Raw genomic sequence first — 14,272 nt, 5'->3', positions numbered from 1 at the left:
CGCAGAGCCTCCTGATGAGGTTTGTTACCTCACAAATAAACTCTGGATGGGAAGATCCCGTGTGCCCGTTGCTGCTTTGGGCCCGGCACTCGGCTCTGCCACCGACTTCACACCCGCTCACCTCTCTCCTCCCGGCTCCCCAGGATCACACGCCACAGCGGGCCGACAGCAGAGCCCCCTCGCCCCCCGCCCAAAGCCTGCGGACTGCGGGGGAGCAGGGCCCTGAAATGGAGGCCGGCGTCGTGCCACAGGACCCCGCTCCGCCACGGGGAGCGAAACCACAACGCCCCCGGGGCAAGCCTCCCTCCCAGAACCCCCTGCGCGGCCCTGGCGCCCCCCCGGGAATATTCAAATCAGCTCCGTCCTCACGGCTCTGATTGGCTGTGGCCGTTTAAATGAAGCCACGCCCCTTGGCTAGGCGGGGCCGTAAGCAAGCCGTTGGTTTGGAGGGCGGGAAAGGAGGCCGGGAGCGCTGGAATGCGCATGTGCAACTCCGGCGCATGTCCGTGACGCCAGCGCGTCCTCTTGTTGCCGCAGCAACACCTCCCCCCCTCCCCTTGCTGTTTTTATCCAATCAGAGACACCCCGGCCGCTTGGCCCAATGGAGAGGCAACGTTAGCAAAGGGGCGGGGCGAAAGGGGGATCTTTTTGTCCAATCAGGAGGCGAGAAAGGGTAGGGGTCCGCTTCCCTCCAGCGTCCGGCTGTTGCGGGCCTCGTCTCGGCGGCTCCTTGGGGTGGGCCGGGGGCCGCTGCTCGTCCCGGCTCGGCCCTGCCGCTGCCTCCCTGAGGGTCGGGGGGCCGCGCCCCGGTCCCACCGGCTGTGAGCTCCCCTTGCTCGAGGCTCAGCGGTGCTCCCGGGCCTGCTGAGGGCAGCCGTGGGGGATGGCGGCCTCCGTAAGGGCGCTCCTGGCAGTCAGTTCCTGCTCGGAGAGTCTGCTGCTGGCGTTGAATTGATGCCAAGTCCTGTGTGACAAGTACAGGGGTGAAGCCTTGCGGGGGGAAGGAAAAAAAAAAAAAAAAAGTGCCTCAGAAGTTGTGTTGTAGCCGCAGAGGAGTCTGGGGGGTTCTGGAGTCTGCGCCTGGCGCGAGGATGAACGTTGGGAAAGCGTTTCTGTTGTCTCTGGAATAGGGGAGCCAAAATAACTGCAATGTGGTCAATTCCTAAAGGACTAGTAAGTTTACATTAGCACTGGGGTCACAGCATTACCATATCCCTTGAATTGTTAGAAGGCAAAGACTTTAGTGTCCGCGCATCTTGTTCTGCACAAAGTTTGGCAGCCTGTCTCAGAATTCCCCCGTTGATGCAGTTGGCTTCAGACATGTGCTACCAGTCGTCAGAGATTTTTTTTATTGGCCCCAGAATGTCCCTGTTGTTCCAACACTTGCTCATTGCGAGTGCGTGCTATCCCTAATGTTTAATCTTTCTAAAGTACTAGCTTGTGATCATTGTACATATTTCTCTCATAATGACTGAAGTTAGGCAAGAAGTCAAAACTTAATACGCCTGTGAGCTCTTGCCAGTATTTTCTGGATTTGTGCCTTGAGAGAAGAACATGAAGAAGCACTGTAAATGGCTTTGTTCCCAATTCAAATAAAGCATTATTCAGAGCCGTATTCCAAGAATCTTTGTTTTTCACCACTCGTCAGAAATGTCAATGGAGCTGTTTGTTTTAGCAGTTATTACTAGCGAGTATGAAGCTTCGGAGACAGTAAGAAATTGTTGGTTTGTTTGGTAGTCGTTTATAACCAATTGCCCAGATTATCATCTCGAGCAGGCAGTTTGTGAATAAAACATCCACAGTGAGCGAAAGCAATCCACCTTGATTGATTGCCAGCGTCTAATTGGACAGTGATTCCACATCTCCCTCTGACTCCAAACAGGGAGTTTGAAATTACAAATCTTCATTCTCTTGCGACTGCTGCTGCTCGGCGATGCAGTGGGTGCAGCTGCTAGCGGGTACGGCTTTTGGGGAGCGAGAGATGGCGAGGAGCGAACGGTGTGCTGGACAGATTATAGCGCCTCAACAGATCGGTTAATGGAAATGAAAAATAAGTGCTTGTGAGTGTGAGTTGGTTAGGTCATATGCATGTATGATGGTCCCTTTACTGTTTTCTGCAGTCGAAGAAGATCAAAATATTTGTTTATGGCTTTTTTTTTTTTCTCCTGGCTTTCTTTCTGCAGAAAATCGGCCACTTCCCTGGAAGGAGTGAGATCTGTAGGAAATATTTGCTCGCTAGGAACATGAACAGGGTGGTAAAGCTCTTCCCAAAATAATTCAGCTTCTTTCTCAGTGTCTTTCTTCTCAGAGTAAGCCCTTCTTAAAGCCTAACTTTCCTCTTGGCATGATTATTTTTTGGCTGTCAGAATAAATTCTGTTATTTGCATGTCAGAAGGGGCTAACTTCCAGTGTATTAGAAGCCTCTCCTGAACACTGGAGAAGGATTAATGTGCTGGGCTAGAGGAAAGCAAATAGTTTTTCTGGTTTGAAATTAGAGCTGGAAAATAAATCAGGCAAAATAAGCAATTGTTGATTAAAACTTTTTAAGTGCAGAGTAATCCTTATTCTTTAATCTTACAATATCCTAACAATCCTATTTGCTGTTACAGTTAAAGTTACACTTGTGCAAAATTCTTGCAGTGGTTTGAAAACCTAGGCCTAGAAAATCTGCATTAGAAAGCAGCTTCAGTGCAGTTATTTGATAACTTTTGTAGTGTCCCTCTGTTCTGTTTCCCTCCTCTTAGGACAGGTTGTAGCCCAAAAGCAGATCAAGGAAACACAAGACACATATCTGCAAACTGGACTCTGGCTGTCAGGGCAGAGGCATCTTCATCAGCACGTCTGAGAAGGACGTAAAACCGGGACGGGAGATGATCTGCCAGCTCTACATCTCAAGGGTAATCCCTTCATTCCGTGCTTCAAGATTGCTTCTTTGTCACTGAGCTGCTGGTTTAATATCCAGTCTAGCCTTGCCTTGATGTGGTCAGTCAGCCATAAATAGCATTCACTGGTCATTTTCTTCAGATTCGTCACTGTCGCAAGAATTCATCGCTGTCAAAAGAAAAATGTCTACTTTGCATCTTATTCTGTAAATTCTTGTTCAGAAATGGCTTCTAATATTTTGAGACGGAATGACCTTGACAAGGATTCAGGGTATTCAGGATAGATGAATTGAGCAAGGAAAACTTTATCCCTCATCAGTGAGTGAGCACTTCAAAAGACACTCGTTTTTCATGAGTCCTGTTAAGCCCTATCGTCCTGTTCCAAGTAAGTGTCTCACCAAAGTGGTTTCGATTGACACTTTTAAATCATGTCCTTAATGAAGTCCAATATAAAAACTTCTGTAAGCTTCTAGTTGTTTGGACTTCCAATAATTTGAGGAGCAAAACCTTATTTTGCTTTGGTTTATTGTTGACCTTTGGACACACTTTATTTTATGGACTAAATTTATTTGACTTTGCATTGACCTCACTGTTATTTTTTAGGAAATATTCCGAGGAAAGAATGGAAGTCTGTGAACGTCCGGAAAAAATGCTAAGAGATGGAAGGGAGGACCTTCCATGGGGCCTCTGACATGGAGAAAAAGAAATCACATCCTCTTGAGCAGGAGGTAGGGTGGACTGACCCAGGGGCTCCTTCTCTGTTGTTAATGCTTCATTCCTTCAAACATTTGTGCTTGAAGTGAGCTTCAAACACTTGCTGAGCTGTCTTTACCAGCTACAGCTTGAAAACTTGCTGTAGTGCAGACCCAAGCTCTAGTTTGGTCGGTGTTAGGGACACACACCCCAGTAAGAGATATTTACAGTCTCTTTCCCAGCTCAGCGCCAGACTAGGCTATGGTAGAAGCCCATCTGGCTTAGAAGGGAGTTCAGCAGGGACGTCAGTAGGCTGATCACCTTTGCTATACCAATTAATGAGTTACCAATGTTGTTTGTGTGTTTCAAGCAAGTTTAGAAGCAAATCGACTTCATGTTCCCCTTCCCAGCCTTTTATTATTGGTAGATTTAAGTTTGATCTGAGGATTTATGCGCTGGTGACATCCTCTGACCCTCTGAGGATATTTGTCTATAATGAGGGCCTTACACATCTTGCTACTTCAGCATCCTCTGACCCTTTGCTTGGTAAGTAAACAAGCCTATTAGCAGAAGTTAATGACAGTTCAATACACAGCAGCCAGAGATAGAGAGAAATCATAATGGTTCGACCGTCCGAAGCGTATTCCTCTTGAGAATCTCTAAGCACTTCATAAATACTAGTAATTCATCTTTGTAGTATTTGAGTGCCATAAACATAATTATGCATGAAATATTTGAGCAGGTTCTGTTGTAGAATACAGCATGCGTTATATTATCCAGATCAGTCCTGCATAGAAGTTTTGGCACGGTTAGTACTTCTATAAATACATACTTAATTAACTTTCTGTATTATTCTGGTGCTGTTTTTTTCATGCAGCATTACTGTGAAAAAAGATAATTATCAGAAAAAGAAATCTTGGAAGGAAAAAAAAGTCTTAAATGCTAAGGTATTTTGTTTTCCTTCTATCTGAAAAGAAGTTGTGGCTTAGCCGATGGCTGGAAAAGGTTCTGGTATGCAGTTCTGGATCATTCCGGCACAGAATTAGCTCTACTAATAAGTGATTGTAGAATGGGGCCTGACTGAGAAAAAGGGTTATCTTCCATTGAAACTGCTGATTTCTCAGAAGTGATGGAATTGGAATGCTGATGAGATTGCAGTGGAGTGAAATTGAAACTGTTGAGCTTCATTTATTGGGTTCTTTAGAGTAATGGGATCAGTATAGGGCTGATCATATTTAGTGCCATTAAATCTTCTGTGCTTAATTAAGATGCTTTGTACATTATGCAGTGTGACCAGGATCATGTAGAGAAGAAGGGAGGAGGCTAATACCTTTCTAACCCTGCATCTTGTTCATTCATTTACAGGATAATGTATGCATGCATCTGACAAATTATTCCATTAACAAGAACAGAGTTAATTCTGCCGGAGAAGACGACACTGGTAGAAAGAGGTAAAAAGGAGAGAACATGTCTAAGCTGCTCCCGGAGCGGGTAGTGTTTACCTTTTCTTGTACATCTTCATATGCTTGACACACGTTTTTGGAGCATCTCTTTGTGTTTCCCCAATGCACCATATGTTTTGCTGTTGAATAAAGCAAGTGAAGAAACTCAGATGAGTAACAGAATTGGACCCCAAAATTGGGAAGAGGGGAGTTAACAGCATGCATTAGATTTTTTTCCATTTTTGTCTTGAGATTAAATACTTCCCTGCTTTTCCTAGGTGCACTGGTTTCTCTAATAAGGTGTTACTACTCCTTCCAAACTTTGCTTGTGACCTTAGATCATCATGCTACAACAATTCTACACCTTCACTGTATTTATCTTTGTCAGCTGTGATGGGCAGTTTTATATTAGTTTACCTAAACATAATATGTTTTCCTGTTGCAAGCATTTCTCTTGCAATGTTCCTTCTGTCTTTGTAAATAAATCAGCTGCAGTGCTGTGATTGCACAAGGCATACCTCTTACACAGTGATCCAGGAGGATGCATTTCTTCTTTACCTTTTCCTTCCTAAATCCTCTCCTGTACTAGGAAATGGGGTTGCTCTGACTCAGAATAGCTTGAGCAATAGAAAATACAGTTATAAGGATATCAAGAAGCAGTGCAGAGATTGAGCTATTGCAATATTAGGGTAAAATACACTGGTTCAGTTACATTTGTGTTTGTGATCAAAGTTTCCAACCCTCTGCCCTTCCTAGGAAACTGTCCACTTTTAACAACTGCATGCATGTGGCTGTGATACCAGCCAGATGTGGCTGCATGTAGCAGATGTTATTATTCAAACGTGGATAACAGCACATGCTGTTGTGAAACATAACTATCCAGTAGCTCCCCCAGTTACACCAGGGTAGTGCTCTCTTTGAAATACGCGAGTTTGATATTCTCTTGAATCACAAATCCAAGCCCCGGTTGCTTGAGGATCCTGATCAAAGTCTTTCTTTGATGCTGCAACACGATCCTGTGTTAACGGATGGTTTTTTTTTCCTTTTTCCCAGTCTGTTGGTTGCTGTCATCAGCCTCTGTTTCACCACCATTTTGGGATTGCTTGGGCTCTTTGCAGGTCTCCTGGAGTTCCCGCAGCCAGCTGGCTGGTGGGTGGCCGGCAGAGGGGGACAGACTACACCGAATCCTTGGAAAAATTGTGATTTTTGCTCCCGGCCACATGCGGGGAGTATTGCCAGCCTGCAGGACTCCTCACCTTTGTGGCCAGCTTCACTCCACTTCTTTGCGTACAGAAGTATTTCAGAGTTACCCGTTATCTTCGGCAGAAGTTTCTTGGTACTGGAAGGGACAGGCTGTGGTTCTCAGAGCACAGCAAGTTAATGCCAGTTCCTCCTCTTCTGTTCCCAGCACATACTGGATTGGTATCAACTCTGCATTCAGCCTGAGACTGTAATTTCAAACCGAGTCTGTTACTTACTTGTTTCCCTCTTTGCAATGTATAGAAAAAACAGCTGGCATCACTCGACCAAGAACACGCTGGGTAAGAAAGCAATTTTTCCAGCTTAAGTGACTTGTGGACAAATCCTTGTTGAAACCAGCAGCGAAACTCCAGATTTCCTGTCAACTATGACCTTAGATGCTGGGATCAAGCATAGTGAGTCCCCTGACCTGGCTGCACACATCTCTGTCACCTGTGAGATACATTTAACTTCCTAGTACACCATGCACACTGTGTGCTAAGTAGCCATCAAATTGAATAGGAATTCAGTTTATATGCAGTTTGAGGCAGGTAGGTGAGGGATCTTTTCAGAAAGGCTTTCATGTCAGTTGTTGTCTCTTATCAGTCCTAGTAACAGAGGCAGTGGGACGAGATACAGAGCCCGGTTTGTGGGGTCTGCTTCCTGCGGAAAGTTCTGTGCAAAAGGAGAGAGTGGGCTCAGGTTTTCTCTAGCGTTTCCTGTAGCCGCACAATACAAATACAGTTCAGATCTAGGCAAGCGTGAGTGGCTGAGATTACACCTAGGATGTGGTGTAGACCCGTTCCTTCAGCCCATCTGTGAGCTCAGATATGCTGAATGGTGTTGTCTCTGTTGCTCCAGAGTGAGTATGGTTTTTTAACAAATATCAAGTAAGATTTGGAGCCACTGGATGGCTACGACTCCAATCCAGTCCTAAGAGACTGTGCAGTATGTGGTCATCACCCTGTAACAGATTAGAATCAGATCAGCAAATAAAAAACACTCGGAGGACTATATTCCCAGTATGTTTTCTGTTTTCTAATTCCAGTTCTCTAAAAAATACTAAATGGCTTGTGGCAGCAGCATACTAGCTATTTGACGCAAAGAATATTATAGCGTGTCCTAAGTCACGAACAGTGCAAGCCACAAGTAAATTTGAGGACAAAGGAGAGAAGACAGAAAAACTAGGTGGTAGTATCTGTCCGGCCAAGAGCTATCACCTTCCAGAAGTATTCTGCAAATAGTGGGTGCTAGCCAGCCAGGAGTGAGTTGCATTTAGTGAAAAATGGTGTATTTCGGTGGGCCCCATCACTTGCTAGGTTTGACTTCACACTGGAGGAAGGAGAGTTACTCAGCAGGTGATTTTTCTTCCTCTGACTCAGCTTTGTATCCTCAGCATACTATTTATAGATGTTAAGGCAAAGCATCAAAAGAGCAAAAGATTCCTAATTTTAATTTTAAAGTGATGTGGGAATGAAGGATTGAACACTGCTAAGAGGGGAACCGATTTGCTTTGCGTGCTAGATGATTAATCAGCAATACTCAGCATAGGACAACTGTCTCCAAAATGATGTATTGACTTGACAGAAGTTATTTTTAGAAGGAAAAACCTTGACAAGGAAGGTGCTGGCTTCTGCTGCCTTCACTTTGACCACCATGTCATTGGAGACAATACAGGACAAATATACTGCCAGGCAGGGGATGTTCAGGATCGGTTTTGCACGTTGTTCAGCAGTCCCCAGCGCAGGTTTAACAGAATCTGTGGGAGGAGTGTCACGAGCTGGTGGGGAAGGGTGTGCTTTCCTTCAATCTATTATTTCAGTCTGCTTCCAAAGCGTGTGTCCATTCTGCAGTACAGTGGTAGTACAGAGCAGCTGCTCTCAAACTGTGATGCCTTTATGAGCAATGGCAGGTAGGTTGCTTAACATGATGAGTGAGTACCGCCAAAATAATAAAACACTTCACTGCATGCAGGTTTGTAGCATGGAGGAGCAAGCTGATTTGGGAACCCCTTGTGAAGCAATATTTGAGCTATCCTTAATTTACTTCGCTGAGAACTGACAATGCACGTGCAGTTCTGCCTTAGCTATACCGCGTCCAGAATCCGTGCTAGGTTGTTTAAAGCTTCAGCCTACAGTGTGGGCGTGCCATTAACCTGCTGATTATTGTATTTCCTTCCTTATGGGGCTTGAGCAAACCTCTGCTCCCAAAATGTTTATCTCCCCAAAGCAGAGAGATCTTCTCCCCCATAGACAGTGTTGTTCATCAGGAACTGACAGAACCACTTTGTTGTTTCTGTTTAAAAATATATTCTTTGGCAATTCCTTCCATTTTTACAGCTTTGCTAGCACGTGACATCCATCAATAGATGACCACTGAACTTTCTTTGCCTTTAAAAGAGAAATGTCGGGAGTTTGTAGGTGTCCTGACATGAAACTGTTGTCCTGGAACTTGATGTATATACACTTGCTATGATGGTATCTGATTGCTGCCAGCTCTTGTTTTGCTCGATTAAAAATTCTTTGCTAAGGATGCCAGTGTGGTGTCTGATCTACTTAGTGGAACATAGCTAGTGAGGAGAAACATTCTCTGTCCTGAACTGCAGCTGGACGGCTGAGTGCTGGCACCACATCTTGAAAATTTTATCTTCACAAGGCGAGATATGTTTAAAACAAATCTGTACCTTTGTGACTCTTCATAAGACTGTAAAGAGCACAAAAAATAAATACATTAACGTGGTGTAGCAGAGTCTCGCTTCTCAGGCTCGTGAAGAGTGAAGGGTGGAAGAGGCCAAAATGAGGAACACCAACTGTGATCTTGTCTGGGGGTTTGCCAGGGCTGGTTGTTTATATTGCTCCATAGAGAGTAATTCATTTTGCACTTAACCCTGCTAAGAGAGCACTCAGCTACTCACAGATATGCCCTTCCTTGGCCTAGTTTTCATCTGATTAGAGGCGAAAAGACCTCATGTGTCTGACAAATCGCTTCATTGGGTAAGGCGATATTTTTTCAAGCTCAATTTTGGAAAATGTACATTTATTTACTACATGTTACCAAAACTGTAGATAAGGAGGTACTGTGTGCCACTTCAGTGTTCAGCACTCCTACTTGGAACTTCACCTGTGGAATTACATTAGAAAAATGCTGTTGTTTTGTTGTGATTTTTAAGAAAAGCACTTTCCAGGTCTGCCGCAGAGGTCGCTACAGATGCTCTCCAATTGTTTTCTCTTTGATTGTTCACTGTTCAATTGTTTCAGTTCAAAGTGGGCAGTCGCTGAAGGAAGGTGGGGAATGAGCAGCTGGCTGAGCACGGGGTGAAAACCTCTGCCCCAGCAGAATAGCAATGTGAAGCAAAATTGAAAGGTAACCCATGTCTCATCCTTGCTTTTTTTAGCTCATTTTTTAACAGTAGCCAATTTTGAAACGTAGACTGAGCTGATGCTCTCAATTTCACTGACCTCAGCAATGTTGCACCGAGAATGAGTTTAGTCCAAACCATCAATCTGATTTTGAATCAGCTCTGATACAAGCTATTTAGCCTCGTGAGACAGATGTGTCTGCGTTAAGGAAGATAATTCCAATGCAAGACATCAATAAAATATTAATATTTTCCTATATTTTAATAGAAGTTTGGGTAGAAATTAAGCTATCCCCTCCAAGACTGTTCCTATGTAATGATGCAGTACAATGTAAGTATCTGGAAACTACTACATACGCGACAGGCAGTTACTCAGGTCACTGCGAGAAGGATTATGTGAGCCCAGAAAGTGGTCGTGAGCTGCCTCCTCGCTCTTTTTCTAGTGGTGGGATTCTCAGCATGATGATACACTGCCATATGAGTACCCATGCAGTGGAAGGTAGAGGGATTTCTGAGCTGAAATGAGATCTGCCCGCAGATGGAAGGAGAAATTTCAGGTTTGTTCAGGAGCCTAAATACTGGAAGAATATTTGAGTATACAGGAGAAGGAAGAACCACTCGTTCAGCATGATAACTAAAGGCTGAGGGGCAGCAATCAGGGCAATTAGCACCTCTTCCTTTTAGCACCTGTCCGTTTAGCTATTAAAATGGCCAGATTTGTAAATGTAGTCGGGAAACAGCAAATCAAAGCAGGACAGCTGAATTTCTGAAAGTTCTTCAATGTGCTCTGTGCGGCCCTGACCAGTGAGTTAGGAGAGGACGGGATATCCTTGGGAGCAACTGCCCTGGGAATGCATGTTTATTTAACAGCTTAAATGAAAGCTGGCCATTTCTGGCTTCTATGTAATTGCTAAATACATAAAAATCTGCCCCAAGCTGTTGCAAAAGTTTAGTCCTTTGAAAGCTTCTAACACATAATCCCACAAATTGTCAATTCTTCTGAAAAATCAAATTAATCCAGCTAAGTGCCCAAGTGAGAGTCAGACTCCTTTAAAAATCTCATCAAAACAGATGATAGCAACTGCACCTTTTTATTTAAGTTGAGGAAAACCAGCCAAGCTCACATTACAGAAGAAAAAAAGCCGCTGACCACTTAGTCTGGCTGCACAGCACATTTTCAATAAGTTTATGCTCTAACAAGCTGTATCAGTTTCATCTCAGTAGATCTGATGGTTATTGAACAGTGTTCAATGTTCTGGAGGGTGCCAGGCAGGTAATTGTTTTTACAACACTGTAAAATGAATCAGACTGGAATTAGTGTCACTCAGCAGAATCACTTTCCTTCCCTTTAAATTACTTAATCTGAGGGTTAATCAAAAAGAAAATGAAGTTTTGACACTGCCCTTCAGCTAAGGGCAAGTACAGGTTCAGTTGTCTTCGCTTCCTTGGGCTAGGCAGGAATGTTTTACAATTTCTGTGCCTCTACACGTGCCCTTCCCTGCCGCTCATCCCAGGGGGAGCAGGGCAGCGCTGGCTTTTCAGCGCTTCCCCCTTGAAAGTCAAATTGGCAGAAGGAAGCTGATGCCAGTTTTTCATTTTAACTCCTATGAAATGGGAGCTAGCAAAGAGGAGTTACGGGAAAGCTAGGAAAAAGGGTATTCCTGTGGGGAAGGTCCTCGCAAGAATAGGCAGCTCCATCTGTTATAAAGCACAGAGCCATCCTCATCCTCACCCCTCCTTTGGCGCTGCCTGAGCTCAGGAGCCGAGGAGGTGCGAACGGCTAATACAGCTCAGAGAAGCCATTGTGTGCAAATATCAAATACCGTCGCCTTGATTTCTCTGGCATGAATTGGCTCCTTGCTGAGATAAAGCCAAACGCCTTTGTTCTGCCCACTTTGAATTGTGTACGCCGGATGCAATTGCAGTAAATGTCTCTGCCTGGGAGGCGTTCGGGTCTCACTGTATGTGACTATTGCTTTGTTCTGATCATTCACTGTAGCAGGTTTATTATTTTTTCTCTCCATCGTATTTCGTATGCACGCAGGTTTCGCTGGCGTTTATTAGTAGTGTGTTTTTAGAGCAGCGTCTGGCTGATGAGTTATATCAATAACAGCTGGGCAAAGTAAGGTGATCATGAGCCATAATTATTATATACAGCGATACTGTCAACTAAAGGCTCTGAGAAATCATCTAGGCTAGAGGATATCTGTAGTTTCAATAGTGCATAATCCCTTCGCAACAATACAATTATGCAAAACGAGATTAAAGGGTTTATCTGCACGTGAAAATTGCATCAGTTTCCATTCATATTGCTTTTCAGCTGCTGTAGATAATATTCATCCTCTGATAGCTTCATTTCAAGAGCTGCTGGCACAAAAAGCCTCGTCTTTCATTTTTCCTGAAGAAACAGTGCGTCAAGGGCGTTTTGGTCCTTTTGGGTGGAGTTCAGAAAGCCCCTTCTTAGAGAACAGGTCTGCCAGGGCTGAGCTGCTGACAGCCAGTCCTCCTCCATCCTACAGATGGCCGTCAGTTAATTCAGTTTTAATACAGTCCTATCGTCACCAGCAGCGGTGGCAGTCCAGCGCGAGCGACGTGGGTAACCTGCTGCAGGCTGAGGGCAGGGCTGTGGGGGTACACCCGCCTAACGAGTGGAAATAAGAGTGTAGCAGCAGCAGACATACCCACTCCAGCTTTAGTACAAGTGACAATAGGAGTGAAAACAGATTTTCAGAGGCTTAACACAGGCCGGGAGCCAAAACATTTGCTGAGCATCTTTCAGGGGCCTGTAATTCCAGCTACCAGCCCGTGTAGGAAGGTGCGAGTCTCCGCTTGTGTGCGTGGAGGAGCTGTGCTGCTCCCAAGGCACATCGTCTCCGTTGGGCACATGTGATTAGGATCTAATTAGTTCCAGTGCGTGTGGGTTGGCTTCTTTCATTACAACATATATCTGAAGATTTATATTCCAGCCGAGACTGGGGAGGGTGCAGCTTGTGGAGTGCTCTGGCTCCTTTCTGCGGAAACTGCTCTAGATTTCCCTCCCCACAGCAGAGCCGGAGAGGAATTCTGTCTGAAATCCCTGGGTCATTATACCCAAGACGTGTAGGGACCAGGGGAAGCCCATATAGATTTTTTTTTTAGAATAACCAAGATAAAACCCCTCTACCTTTAGAAAGGACAACAGCCGTTGTGGTCTGAAGAAAATCTCTTCTGTACCAGCAGTCAAAAAGGGGGAGCTCAAGCGAAGAGATGATTACAGTAAGGCAGCCATGAGGAAACAATATTTACTTCTTAATCTCTTTTCTTAAGCAACAACTGATGGTGTTTCTGACATGTGCTCGGTAACGAATGGAAAATATGAAGCCACCGGTGGCAATGTCACACACCCTGCTTTTAACAGTCGGGGCTGGGTGCAGAAATGCGTGATTACATTGAGTCACACGGCTGGGAACACAGCTCACAAGGACCAGCAAGCAGCGTTTATTGGTCCTGGCGTTCATAAAAATGATCCGGCGCTGCCTGATGTCTTGCGGTACGTGACTAGTCAGCGGGAGAAGTTGTACATAATGAAAGTGGAAAGGCGACGTTAATTATGAGCCATCTGTCAGACGGGTTCTTTGGAAGTGCTCTGGCGTGGTGCGCACACTGCGCAAGGAGGAAGAACCCAGATCTGCCTCTCCTTCCGGTGAATGCAAAATGATGTGGGCACTGGCATTAAAAAGTCTGAATTTTCTTGGAAATTGGAAGAGAATGACTGGCCAGATAGGGTCTCCTGCTGTGTGGGTGTGCAAGTGCCTGCACGTGCTCTGCCTCTTTTGCTATAAGGAAACTGATGTGGACAACACTGGAAGGACATTTGTCAGAGGGAATGACTGAAAATGTTTTTTGAACGACTTTCTTCTATGGCAGCGAGTAACTCTGGCACCGTGAATCTTTTTTTCCCTATATTATGCTTTGGAAATCAGAGTTATTCCCTGACTGCAACGGCCAGCAGCGAGGATTGGACTAAAATGAGAAGAAGAACGTAGTCTGAGACCACCAAAACGTTCAAGAGAGGTTCCCCAGGGACCTGCGGGCTCTCGCTGCGGGGAGGTGGGGAGCAGCTTGGGTGTATGGCTGTGTGCGTGCAGCTGAGCGTGTCAAACCTGCAGCTCCTTTGGAAATTTGGGCGCTGGGTGTTCTGATATCTAGACTTTTAAGAATACCATGCAAGATTTAAAAAAAAAAAAAGTCAGAATTCTGAAAATGGGGAATTTCTGAGTGGAAATCATGATTTGTAGACAACTGCAAGCAGTGCATAAACACCTGGCACAAAGACATGGAAAACTTTCTGGGTGAGAGAATTGTGCCAGTCAGTGGGAACAAGGGACAATAACTAAAGTGCAGACAGAAATAAATAGCAGAAAAAAAAAAAAATCTGGTTTGCATGTAGCTTTCCTAACAGAATGCACGTGTGTTTTTGTTTGGGTTTTTTTTTTATTTATGATTGTGCTATAAATTGATTAATTTTTTACATTCTGTTTGTTTGATAATGAAGAAAGAAAAATTATTCTCCTTGCTGCAGGACAGGAAGCCGTAGAGTCGCCTGGAAATTAAGCAGTGAAAAGGTACAAATCGGGTGGGGAAACGTTGCTGGAAGGTGCGTTATTCCAATCGCACTG

The 14,272-nt window shown here is 44.7% G+C and overlaps 1 long non-coding RNA gene across 1 annotated transcript; it reads left to right on the top strand.

The window, feature by feature from the left end:
• Positions 1-2,182: 2,182 nt before the first annotated feature.
• Positions 2,183-5,090, top strand: LOC147597693 (uncharacterized). Its single transcript, XR_015261098.1, has 4 exons — positions 2,183-2,309; positions 2,745-2,897; positions 3,486-3,610; positions 4,941-5,090. It is a non-coding gene; the product is annotated as an uncharacterized LOC147597693 (long non-coding RNA).
• Positions 5,091-14,272: the final 9,182 nt, after the last annotated feature.

The sequence above is a fragment of the Chlamydotis macqueenii genome, chromosome 25 (genome assembly GCF_036417535.1).
Source record: "Chlamydotis macqueenii isolate bChlMac1 chromosome 25, bChlMac1.mat, whole genome shotgun sequence".
In the NCBI taxonomy this organism is placed as follows: domain Eukaryota; kingdom Metazoa; phylum Chordata; class Aves; order Otidiformes; family Otididae; genus Chlamydotis; species Chlamydotis macqueenii.
Note: the sequence above shows the minus strand (reverse complement) of the source record. Positions and strands in the feature narration are given on the sequence as shown.